The sequence below is a fragment of the Gallus gallus genome, chromosome 24 (genome assembly GCF_016699485.2).
Source record: "Gallus gallus isolate bGalGal1 chromosome 24, bGalGal1.mat.broiler.GRCg7b, whole genome shotgun sequence".
Taxonomy (NCBI): Eukaryota; Metazoa; Chordata; class Aves; order Galliformes; family Phasianidae; genus Gallus; species Gallus gallus.
In genome coordinates, this window is record NC_052555.1 from 4882729 (window position 1) to 4895961 (window position 13233).

The following is a 13233-nucleotide window of genomic DNA, read 5'->3' on the forward strand; positions in this document are numbered from 1 at the left end:
GCGCCGCGATAATGAGATGCGCGACGTCACGGCGTGGGGGCGGGGCCTGTGCTAAGCCACGCCCCCTTCCCGCCAACCCCGCCCTCCGCGCCGTGGGCTCAGCGCCGCGCCCCGCTCCGCTCGGGATGCAGCGGGACGGGCCGCGGGGAGACGGCTCGGAGAGGGGCCGCCGCCGCTGCCGGGATGGTTTTTATGGAGGGCGGCCCTAAGCGCAGCCCCGCCCCGCAGCCCCGCGCAGCGCGGCCGGCTCTCCAGCCCGCCCCCCCTCCCTCGCAGAACGCGGCCGCTGGGGGCGGTGCGGAGCCGGGCGGCGGCCGCGAGGAGCGGAGCGGGGCCGGGATGGGGGTTGCGGAGGGATTTGGAGCAGTTCTGTTTACGTCGAGTCAACGAGCTGCCCTTTCTCGCTGCTTTTCTTACACCGCGCCGAGCCAGGAGAGGTTTTTCTCTCCGCCTTAATAAATGGGGAGCGGGGCACGGAGCCCCTGAGCAGCGCTCACCTGCGAGCAGGAGGCAGCTCCCAACCTCCCTCCCTCCCCCCAGCAGCATCCCGGCCCCGCACGGACGTCAGTAGCTCTGACATTATTAATTAGGTTATCCCACGTGAGCCTGAGGCAGGTGAGGCGTCAGCTTAACCTCATCATCCCATCCTCCTCCGAGCCCCAGATTGGAAGTGCTCAGGGCCAGCGTTGAGTCACAGCGCAGGTGGGAGAGCCCTCCCCCCCCTCCACATGGCTCCCGGCCCGGTTTCACACCTGGGGAGATAGCACACGCCTCTCCGTGCCCCATATGCTACAGCCCCATCCATCCCTGGAACATTTCACCCTATAGGCACAGCAAAGGGCTCCTTCCTTCCTGCCCCAGCAGTGCCACGGACACACGCTTTCCAGCCCACCGCACTCATCACAATTATGTAACTAAGCCAAATTTATCCCCGGTTTATCTTGGGCCACGATGCTAAATTCCCTCCTCTCCAAAGGACTTTAGTGCTGGTAAACAACTTGGGCTTGAGAGACTGTGCGGAGCGGCTGCCTTTGCCTCTGTGTCATTAGGCACCAGATTATCCCGTTTGTCTATTTTTAATTACACATTTCCAACCGTTTTGTACAGTACTGTGAGCTGTGACCTACTGCTGCTCCAACACCAAACGGAAAGGCAACCCGTATTAAGCAAAAAGGCTTATAGTAATTTAAGTATTCATAGGGCGCGGAACAATCAGGAGTAAGAAACAATTTGCATAATAAATATCAACATCGCAACAGCTAAAACAAACCCTGGCAGATTACCTGCTGCTAAATGACCAGGAGATCACAGAATGCCAATTGCAAGACCTGAACTCTAGGATATGACTCCTGTAACCTGGGCAGACTGAAGGGGACTCGGGAGGTTCTAAGCCTGGCTGTGATCCTGCTGGAAACATCCTATTGCATTCCATTATGCATCATCTTTAATTTCAAGAGGAAAGTGATTTCCTCCGTCCTGGAAGCTTAGCCTCAGATTATTTGTCACAGTGTGTTTAGCCGTTATGATATTGAAGCGTGAGCCCCATTGGCAGTGATTGAAAGCTGTATTAAATCAGCGATGGCTGAAAGTTATAGGCAGGCCAAGACAGCGGCTGGCTCAGAGGGGAGCGGTGGCAGGAACAGGGGAAGGGGAGGGGAGAGAAAGGTCTGATGAAGGCTGACCTGACCCACAACTGTAGCTGATATAATTGTTGGCATTACATGACAAGGTTGCTCCCGAAGTGACACATCCCACTGACAAGCAGCCACTCACTGCTGAGACTCGCGGTGACCCGGCTCTCATGGGAAGCAGCCAGGAGGCACAGAACGATGGAAAAACCACTCTGCTCCTGCTCTGGGAGCGGGGCTGCGCTCAGGCTGTGCCCTTGGTGGCCCTCAGAGTCCTCAGCAATGCTTGGCAGTGGGGAGAAGCACCCAGCACTCATCCCCACAGCCCCCAAGCAATGGGAGACAGACCCCAAACTGAAGACATAGAGGCACACATGGAGGAGATAACATTTCCCAGCCTTGGATCTGCTCCACAGGGGCTACAAACAGCAGGAATTTCATGCAAGGAACCCTTTGTGGGCCACTTATGGCAATCCTTCAGACTTATCGCTCTGCCCCCCCCCGGCAGCTTAGCACATCTCAAAGACCAGATGGTGTTTTTGCATGTTAAAATTGATAATCAATTGTTTGTTAATTCAGTTTTCAAGTCAGGAGCAGAAATAAAAATGACAATTGCAATCTGTGGTCTGTACTCCGAGAGAAAGAGCCTGTTACAATCAGAAAGATCAATGTGGTGGAACAGCAAAGGGACTGCTGCAAATGGAATGGTGTCAAGAAGGAAAAGCACCCACCTGTCTCCGAAGGTCTGGGCTCCCAGAAAAGACTCCACAAGAGAGGGATCTCCAGCCAAAGATCCTTCCCTTGTTCCAGTCAGCCCTTAAATGAGGTCTAAGAGAGGTGCAGCCAGGCTCCATCCCTCCCAGTCATACAGGTGAATTGCCTTCACCTGTGCTACCAGGGCTGACCAGGTCCTTAACCCAGGTGCTCAATCAGTGGTTCAAGCTGGGACTCAGCAGTTCCCATACAGAGCCAAAATTGAACCAAATGGGAATGGAGAGAACCAGAAATTTCAGCTGTATGTTACCTGCTTATGAGAAAAGCTTTGGGCCCAACAGTGGGCAGTATGTTTTGAGGGACCCCGGTGACATTTGGTGGCAAGAGCTGTTGGATGACTGCTGGATGACAGAAGTTGCTGCCAGACATCAGGCTGGAAATGAATCCAGTTGCTATGCAAGTCACTGCCGTCCCTCTGTGGCTGCTGCTGGGAATTGGGTTAGAGGGTACAACTTCACCTGACTTCCATCCCGAGTACCTGGCGTTAATTACAGCCATCTCAGATGAAGTGCCCCCACCACCATCGGTTAAGATCACTCCCCGGCCAAAATGGCTTTCCATCTCGTCCTCTCGCTTTGCCAATCACTTACTACTGTATGAATCTAAGAAGGGAAGAAGATAACCTAAAAAAGCCCAAGTTTTCTGCTCTAGAAAACGGAGATAATGCACAATGTGTTTAACTTCTGCAGGTACTGTGGGACTTTCCATTCTTACACAGCTCTTTGAGTCTCAGATTAAAGGTGCTATAGAGACTGAGAGACCAAAAAGATTTCTCTACAAATGGCAGTGTTTGTTCACTCCATATATTCTGTCAAGAGAAATAAAACAGTTGTCGATCTTGTGAAAAGCGCCGGCTCTGAAATGTTCAAAGAACTGCATGGAATTTTAGCGACACAATTCACATTAAAGCTGGCATGGGGCTAAATCCTGTGTACCTCTTTGAGAATTTAGGAGTTCGTCAAAAGGAATCCGAGGAAGGAATAATCAAGTTATAGCATTTCGGATTTAGCGGCTCCTCGGAAGGAAGTGCCGCGTGCCTCCTTGGCTGAGCTCCCTGCTGGGGCCTCCCCACATCTCCCTTCACCTGTCCCATCTCAGGGACTGAGTTCCCTGCTTGCGGGTAGGGAGAAATTCAAAGCTTAATTTCTGCTCTTCCGTGCACTGTGACAAAGTTATCCTTCGCTCCGCGCTGTCCCTATACGAGCTCAGCACGTTTGTTATGGAACAAACATCTCCCACTATATTTGATCTATCCAGTGTCCACTATGATGAACGACTGATTGGTTCAGAACTTTTGGGGGTGCAAAACAGAAGCTAGAAGACAAAGCTGGACCGCTGCTTGCCATCACCACTGGGGAAACACAAGCAGTGCGTCACCAGAAGGCTGGGCTGGCATTCAGCAAAGCCTGGGCAGACTGGAGAGGAACCTACAATGAGGGCAAGTGTAGGGTCCTGCATGTGGGGATGAGTAACCACATGGATCAGTGTAGGCTGGGGGCAGACCTGCTGGAGAGGAGCTGTGCAGAGAAGGACCTGGGTGTCCCACTGGCCAACAGGTTGGCCATGAGCAGCAGTGTGCCTTGGAGGCCAAGAAGGGCAATGGTATCCCAGAGTGCATTAAAAAGAGTGTGGCCAGCAGGGCAAGGGATGTGATCCTCCCCCTCTGCTGTGCCCCTTTGAGGCCACATCTGGAGCACTGCGTCCAGTTCTGGGCTCCGCAGTTCAAAGGAGACAGGGATCTCCTAGAAAGAGTCCAGCAGAGAGCCACAAAGATGATGAAGGGATTGGAGCATCTCCTGAATGAGGGAAGGCTGAGGGCCCTGGGGCTGTTCAGCTTGAGGAAGAGAGGGCTGAGAGGGCATCTCAGCACTGTTTGTAGATATCTGCAGGGAGTTGAGTCGTTGGGGCCGGGCTCTTCTTGGCAGTGTATAGCAACAGGACATGGGGCAACGGGCAGAAACTGGAACCCAGGAAGTTCCATATGAACACAACAAAGAATTTCTTTACCGTCAGAGTGATGGAGCACTGGAATAGAGAGATGGGGGAACCTCCTTCTCTGGAGATACTCTCTGAAGACCTTTGCGACCTACTGTAGGGAACTGCTTTAGCAGGGGTTGGACTCAGTGGTCTCCAGGGATCCCCTCCAGCCCCTACAATTCTGCGATTCTGCCACCCCAGCCCTCACAGCATCTCAGCAGCAGCCAACGTGGCCCCATGCGCTGCTGGTGGGTGGGCTGGAGAGCCCTGCCTTATTGCAGGGAAGGGAACAGCAGCCCCACTTCTAACGTGTAGTCAGAGGCTCAGCTTGCAGCAGCATGCGCACCCTGCATGTTCCTGGGCAGCCTACGTATGTCTCTATATTGAAAAGATGGCACATTTCAACATGGTTCAGAAACCATCAATGCCAACCCAATCAAGGAAAGCATCATTTATGCAGCCGTATCGTGTGCTGACTTCAATTCCCCGGTGACAAACACTGCGGGCACACAAAGACCTCTCATACTCGCTGGGAGCAATAATGCAGTCATTGTGAAGCACGTTTGCTCGGCCCCCACTGCAAGTAGGATATTTTCATTTCTAATGGGCAACTTTTTCTTCGACGCCTACCACAGATTTGCATTTGCTTTGTCTCCATCCTGTTTTTAAATTTTCATTTTCATTTCCAGGCCTGGAAGATGAAATTTAATTATTTTTTAAGCCACGGGTGTGACAATAAAACAAAAAAAATAAATAAAGCCAAAAAAAAAAAAAAAAAAAGGCTTTTGATTTTGGAGAAATCCTATTGAGGATCTGAAGGGCTGTCATCAGTGCAGCATCAGTCTTCATTATCTGATTCTTTTTTCAATTGGCAGAGCTTTACAGAGAACACCGCTCTTTCAACACAATGATAAAGGGGTATTTGAAATAAACAGAGAGAGTCCCCAGCCAGCGAATACCTTAGATTGCTACGGACCGTGACTTAATGCTGCCTCCTATGAACTCCTCCTTTTCATCTTTTAATAAAAAAGCCCGACCGATGGGATTTTTTTGCTCGGCTAAAACCTGTGTGAGAAAAGAAAACAACACCAAAAAAGAAACCCACCCCAAAACCCTGAGGAGCGACAGCCACTGAAAGTGGGAGAGTTCTCTCCGAGCAAAGTCTCTTGCATCTGTTTGCATCTGTTTGCATCAGGCTGTCCAAAAGCTGCATGTTAAGCCACCGGTGGATGATGAGCAGCTCATTCTGCTGTCAGCTCCATTGCTCTGCTACTGTCCTGTGCTTGGAGCAGCACGAATGGCTCCTGCAGCGTGCCATCGCCCTGCCCTGCACGCAGCTGTTGCCGCCCTCGGGGGCTGCCATCAAAGAAGGGGTTACCGAGGGCAGGCTGCTCTGTTTTCATGAATTTGCAATTGCTTTGGCACCCCAGCGAGAGCCTGGAAGGGTGCACAGTGCCTTTCATCGCAGGGATCTGCCGTCCGCTGCACATCGCCCTGTCGCTGATGGATAAAGGCAGGAAATGAAGCGGCAGCCCGGGGCAGCTGTTGCACACCATAGGAAAAACTGAGTGCAGATCAGAGGAAGGGTGGCGAAATAGGAGAGCCGATCCCAGGTGCCCTGCAGCGCTCCGAGTGCCAGGTTCACACCCAGCTGTGGGGCTGGGATCTGCACCGCATCCCCACCGAGGTCTGCTGAAACGTACGTGTTTTCTAACAGACCTCATCTGCAACAAAAACTCCTCAGTCAGAGCTCATCACGCCCCGCTGTCACCGAAAACAAACACGATGGAGGCGGACAAAAAGAAAACCAACCCTGAATGCACAGCACCGAGCAAACCCAGCACCTGGATGCTCCTGCAGCGCAAACACGGAGCTCTGTGCCAACACCTGATTGCTGCCCATGTGGAGACGTGCCTGGCTCTGGCCAGCAGCACAGCAGCAAGCAGCCATGCATCATCCGCTATGACTGCATTACTGAGTGCCCGACCCGATGCGTGCACAAAGCACTGATCGGTTTTCTATCATCTCCAATAATTATAAGCGGGAAGGTTGAGCTCCCAAGCCTGCTGAAGCAAGATGAAATGTTTTCAGATGGTTTTAAAGAAGCCAGATGATTCCCCAGTGTAACGATGAAGCACAAAACATCCAGTCAGTCTGGCTCCCCCGCCACTCTAACCTTTTTACAGTGGGATAATAGGGAATAAGCTATAATTTAGACTTTTTTCATATACAAAGCATGGATACAATAGAGATAGAGGGACAAATTGCTTTATAGTCTTGCGTCATCTTTTTCTGCAGATGAGTCTAATGCACCCTCGCCATAAAACTCAGGAACTGTGCCCTCCACATGTTGTTGTGACAAATTTCAAATCAAGAGGGTGCTTGAATTGGATTTATTACAATTGGGAGACGAGAAATTGTAATCTTTATGAGCCAATGACACAGAGCCTTTTAATAAGAGAATGAAGTATCATTTGAAATGTAAAGCAAATTAGATTACCGGGGTCAAATCCTTCTACAGAGACATCATGTCTCTTGCATTTGACATCCTCTTTTCAGGTTTCACATTAGCATCTAAGTGTTTTTTAAATACATTTAATATGCTTATAGGAGGAAAGTGCCTGCGAAAGTCAAGACGTAGAGCTCGTGGGGACGGGGACAAAAGGAAGCCATCAAAATAAGTGCTGGGGGGAGGCACGGGTCTGTCTGGCACTGCCAGGGCTGGGATTCTGTTATGTGCAGCTGAGAATAGAGCCCCTTTGATCACAGCCAAAGCTGCATCTCCTCCCCAGCAAGATGCCCGCTGGGTGTTGGCTGCCCAAAACCTGGTTGGGGTGACACAATGTCAGAGCACAGCCTGCTGGGAAATGCTGCCTGCATTTGTTATGGCAACACTGCAAACATGCAGAGGCAGAGCAGGAGCAGCACTTCCCTAAACTGATGTGGCAAACAGAGTATCACAGAGGCTGGAAACCAGCAAATCCAGTAAGATCATCCATCCACTCCAGCTACATTGTTGGCAGTTCTCTCCTCCCGTATCCTGCTCGCTCAACTGAGGTGTGTTGTTCCCTTCAGCATCTTGTTTGCTATGGATACCATAAGGTGCAAGAGGCAGCAAGCCCAGAACCTCAAAGTCAGCCTGAAATGATTAAAATGGTGTGGGTAAACACCTGAGCACACAATGCAAAGCTTTGACTGTTCCTCTGATTTGAGAGGCTTCATGTCTTAATCATCTGTCAACACCACATGTAACCAACCATGGTACTGAGGAAAGGGCTCCCAGAAGGGATACAGACATCACACATGAAAGGAAAAGTCTTTCTTAGCCTAGAGGGAATTTCAAATTAGGTACAACATTACTTCAGCTTTCACTGTCAAGAATAGTTAGACTTTCATTGACTTATTTCGCAACAGTAGGGTTTTCCTTTGAAGAATCCACAAGCATCTTCACCTTCAACTCACATTTACTGCTCTTGCTCTGTTTTTGTGCTGCGAGAGTGCTTAAAAGCCACAGCCAGGGCCAGGACCCCAAAAGCAGTAGATGATGTACCACAAAGAGGAGCTTTCTGCTCACTCGCCCCCAAAGAGCTCCCAGTCACTACATGGATAGGATGACCAGCCCAGTGCTGTCCCTCTCCCCATGTCCTTCCCTCTGCCTCCCAGAGAGCTCAGTGCAATGGGGAATGCAACAGGTGCTGAGAAGCAGCACTCGTGTCCAGATGATTGGAGCCCAAAGCAAATGTTTATCGTCAGCATTTGTGCAGACTGCAAGCATTAGGATGACTTGGAAGAGAGAGAGCGTTTGCTTATGGACAGCAGTAAGCAGGAAAAAATCCTGGTGTGCAGCTTTGTTGAGGTGAAGTACAAACAACATAGGAGAGTGCTGGCACTTAAAATTATCAAAAGGAGCATAAATCTATTTTCTTAAGAAAAATGCTCTGTCTGGCTGGGGAAGAACTGTCTGGTGAGAGCTCTCCAAAGGCAAACTGCAGCAGGTTGGTCTTCAAAAGGATTGTGGACTTTGGAAGATCGCTGTGCTCTCAGACCACCAACTGGAAACGCTGCAGATGTGACGTCTGTGGGGCAGCCTCTGTCTTACAGCAAGTGCCATTTTCTGAGCACCGGTTGGGTGGATGAGATCCAGAGATCTCCAAGCCTGGACACGTGCAGATGTGCATATCCACACACCCACACAGAATCATACAATCACCAAGGTCAGAAAAGACCTCCAAGACCATCCAGTCCAACCATCCACCAGTATTTCCCCGCTAAACCACATCCCTCAATACAGCACCTAAATGTTTCCTGAACACCTCCAGGGACGGTGACTCCACCACCTCCATGGGCAGTCCATTCCTGACCACTCTTATAGAAGTATTTTCCTAATATCCAACATATATATACGCACAATGTCACACACACACACACACTGTGCTCTAAACATGCATCTTAGCCCAATAATTGTGGGTTTTTTGAAGGCTTGTCCCAACTTGCCGACAGCTACAGAGCAAAACATAATTCGTTACCTCTGCTCAGATATTGAAGAACAAAGCTGGAACTCCCATACAATTATGTTTTATCTCAGAGCAAGGTGAAATCATTAGATATTAGTGAGGTGCAGTGGCATAAAAATGATGTGTTAGCGGGGGTTCATTACATTGTATTTTCAGAGCCAGGAAGATCAATGCGTTCATGCATCATGAATTAGTCGCATGCCTTACTCTTCCCTGCTCTCCGGAAACCCAACATGATCTATCGCCAGCCATACATCATTGTTTCAGCATTGCACATTAATGACAAAGCTACAGTTTCCACTTGTCAAGCTGACCAGCTGCTTTTTTTTCTTTTTTTTCTGCACAAGATGAAAAAATTCAAAGGAGGAGAAAGGGGGTCATTTCTGGGCCAGACTTTGCAGTAAATTTCAACCCTTCAAAACTCTTCTTTTTCTTTAGATCCATCACTTTTACAATCCGTGCCTTAACTTGCCCTCGTTGCTTATATCCAAAGCTTGGAAGTGATTTTGTTGAATCCCTTTCTGCCCATGCAGGACTTTGCCATTCCAGGTACATCCCACTGCCCAGGACCCCTCTGAGCCCATGCCCAAAGCAGAAAGTTCCCACCACTGACTGGCAAAGCTCCTTTTGGTCTCTGCCCTGCTACACCAATAAGAAAATCCCCCTTCCCCAAATATCAGCTCCCTAAAAGCATCCCCTCTGCACCCTGTTGATTGTCCTTCCAATCACTCAGGTGCTGTCCCCTCCCTCCTGTCTTCCTCTTGTATCCTTTCTGCACTTCTGAGCAGTGCCAAATTCATTTGTGCCCTCCTTACTGCAGAAATCTAGCTTACAGGTTTAAGCCTTTCCCTTTCCCCTCTCAACCATTGAAATGTCTGCCACTGTGCGTTGCAATTAATTATGAGAGGTGAATGAGGTAGCAGTTGCTAGGCTTCTCCCATCTACTGCACTCAAACTGTTCCCAAGATGGTAGCATTAGAGCATCCTGTGTCTCTCATACGCATTTACCACCCACAGAGCATCTCTGAGCTGCTATTATCCCTATTTTGCAGACAGGGCACTGAGCTGGAGATTAATTTATCCAGTCCCACGCGGAAGGTAAGACAATACGACAAACTGAATCTGGGTCTCTGTCACTGAAACCTTCCCTTCCCGTGACCACAGGATGAGAGGGGATGGCCTTAAGTTGCACCGGGGGAGGTTCAGGTTGGATATCAGGAAAAACTCCTTCGCCAAAAGAGCGGTCGTTGGCACAGCTGCCCGGGGGGGTGGTGGGGTCACCATCCCTGGAGGTGTTGAGGAGCCCTGCGGATGTGGCACTGAGGGATGTGGTCAGTGGGCAGTATTGGTGGTAGGTGGATGATTGGACTGGATGATCCAAGAGGTCTTTCCCAACCTTAACGATTCTATGTTCCACCACTACTCCCCTCAGCTCGTCCCTTTGTTCCCTGTGCAGGCACCACGGCATCTGATAAAAACCAATTTATTCAGGGCAGCTTTGCCCACCCCTTTGAACACCACGATGCTCACAGGGAAAGGACATCTCACCTACACCCCTGAACAAGAGATCCTTCCTGGGATGTAACCAAGTTACACATAACAGACCGGCTCTTCCACATGGCAGTAGCTACAAATTTGCAGTACGGTCCTCTGCTACACTTCTACAAATTGCAGTTATGCGTGTTCTGCATGCACCAAAGGCTCAGGTTGAGGAGCAGGGCCCCTGCCATCCCTGCAGGCATGGGGCAGCTGTCCCTGCCCTCTGCAAGGCTCCATCTTCACAGCACTGGGTGCATTTGGGGTGATTATTTTTCTATGAGACATTGATTAGTGGTGTTTGAAACATGACAACGTGCCAATACTTCCCTTGTTATATGACAGATAACTGCATGGATGCAGGGCTAATGCTGCTCTTTCTCCTTATTATTCACTAATGCTCACAAAACATCTGACAGTTGGCTGAGCTCTTCAGGGCAAATCGTTTCTTCCCTGGCCCTGGCTGCTCTCAAGGCAATGATCCATCTGTGGTGGTGGGGTGAGGTCCCTTTCAGGATACACTGCAGTGTGTAGGAACTCAACTTGCATGTGCCTGCAGCTCCGCCACTATTGACAGCAAACCCTGCAAGGTTTTGCACATCCTGGCACCTTCAGTGGGACGATGCATGCCTCTCCTTAGCAGGAGGGTTGCAACTGGATGATCTTTAAGACCTCTTCCAACCTCAGCCACTCTACAAGTCCATGAAACCGGAGCACCCTGGGAGCGCTCTGCTCATGGGTTCACCGCACCGCATCTCCATGACGCACAGCATTCATCAGGCCCATGCAATTTCACCCTATCTCCCTTGCTGTCATGCAACGGGGATTCAAACAGCGATGTCTGTGCCAGGGGGTGGCTGCGTGCCCCCCACCAGCAGGAGGGAGCTGCAGATCCCCACACACTGCTGCACGCCGCAGCCCGGCTGCCCGCTTGGCCTCGGCTATTGGCAGCGTGCAGAGCCCTTCAGTGCCTCTTTGTTGGTTTTAAACAATGGCCGTGGCCAGCTCTATTTTCACTTCCTCTCCCCCGCTTTCCCCTTCTGTACAGGGCTGGGGCTTTTTTTTTTCTTTTTTTTTTTTTTTGAAATCAATGGGCTCAGATAGCATCGTACTCAAAGTGACCTTTCAAATACCAGCCAGAGACAGGTCACCACAAATTGTGCTCTCCACCCCCGCAGAACATGAAAGCCTTTTCATTTCTGTCTGAAGGGCTGGGGAAGAGCGCGGCTGTGCTTCGAGGACATCCACTTGGAGCCTCGTCCTGGCATTAGCAATAAATGGTGGCTTCCTGCCCTGAGAGGCAGAGCTGCCCTGATGTGACTGTCAGCGTGATCTGCTGCATCCGGATTTTTGGCCACCCTATTTTTGTCCTTTGAACAGCAGCCACAAGACAAAGCTGAAATACTGACATCTGAAAGCCTGCAGGGCTGCCTGCAAAAAGCCAGAGTAGGCTGGATGGGGGTCTGCATGGGGCAGGCATGCATCCCACCCAATGTGCCAATAGGGAACGGCATCTCTGGAACGGAGCAGCCCAGCAGCAGGCAGGTATGCTATGTGCAGCACAAACCAGAAGCTCTGCTCCTTTTCCACCAGTAACACAGCACTGCACCACGCGTTCCCCAGCGCAGCAGCATTTAGTGCTGCATGCCCTCTGTTTCCAGGTTGGAAACAAGGAGAACCCACTCTCCCAGACCTGACAGCGCTTAAAGCAGAAGCAGTTTTACTGGCACTCCCTGGGTATGACCAGGCCCAGAGTTCTGCTATAGGTCAAGGAGCAGGAGTTGCTCTGCTGGAAGAGCCACATGATGTGCAGTGGTGGTGGGTAAGCAGCAGCAGCAGGCGCAAGGGGCTCTGAGCAAGGCAGGGCCCTGGGGACTGCTTTTCATAATAGAAATGAAGATCTGATTGTGTACAAAGGCAGAACCAAGTAAGAGCCAATTTCCTCTGGCAGAACCAGACGAAGGGCAGGCGTGGGGTCAGGGCACGGGGTGGGGGTTGCTCTGTGAGTTGCACGCTGTGTTTGTGCAGCTGGCCGAGCAGAGCAGGGCCAGCAGCCAGGGGCTCCTCCCAGGGCAGGGAGCTGCTGGCAGCACAGCACAGGGCAGCACTGGCCCTATCCAAATGCACAGAGGCAGTCAGCACAGCACCAAGGTGCTTTACAACATCTCCCACTGCGGCACCGCGGGCAGCCGGTATTAAACAAACCCAGCCACAAACGCGTTCTTTAACAAATGTTCAAATACTGCTTTCCTAGGACGTTTTCATTAGGAAGAAATATTTCAGAGAGTGCCGTTTGCCATTAGTGTTGTGCTGACTTTTGCTTTCCATGCTGTGGAAAGCACGAGGGGTGGGCATGTGCAGTGAAGCTGTACGTGTCCCCATCCATTGCAGGGGGGTTGGACCAGGTGACCTCCAAGGGTCCCTTCCAACTCCAACCATTCTATGACCCTACGAAAGGGGCTGGGGTCTCCACGGCGACGCGTGGTGCATCCAAATGGGGTCTTTGGTCGCCATTAACCTCTGAAATGAACACCATTTCCAAACAGGATCAGTAATATTTATATTGCTGTCTAGTTTGTTTTTGACAACTTCGAACGAATGCACAACACTGCTCTGCAGGGTCTCAATGCAGTATCAAGACAGCTCATAATGAGTGCTCCTAAATTAATCCACTGCCCAGCAAAGAAATGTAAACTGCCCGGTGGAAAAAGTATAGGGCTGTATTGATGCCGTTTGGAAAAAGCTGTCTGTGCTCTGCAGTCAGCGGCCTGCTCTTATCCTGGAGAAAGAAATCTATTTTCAAC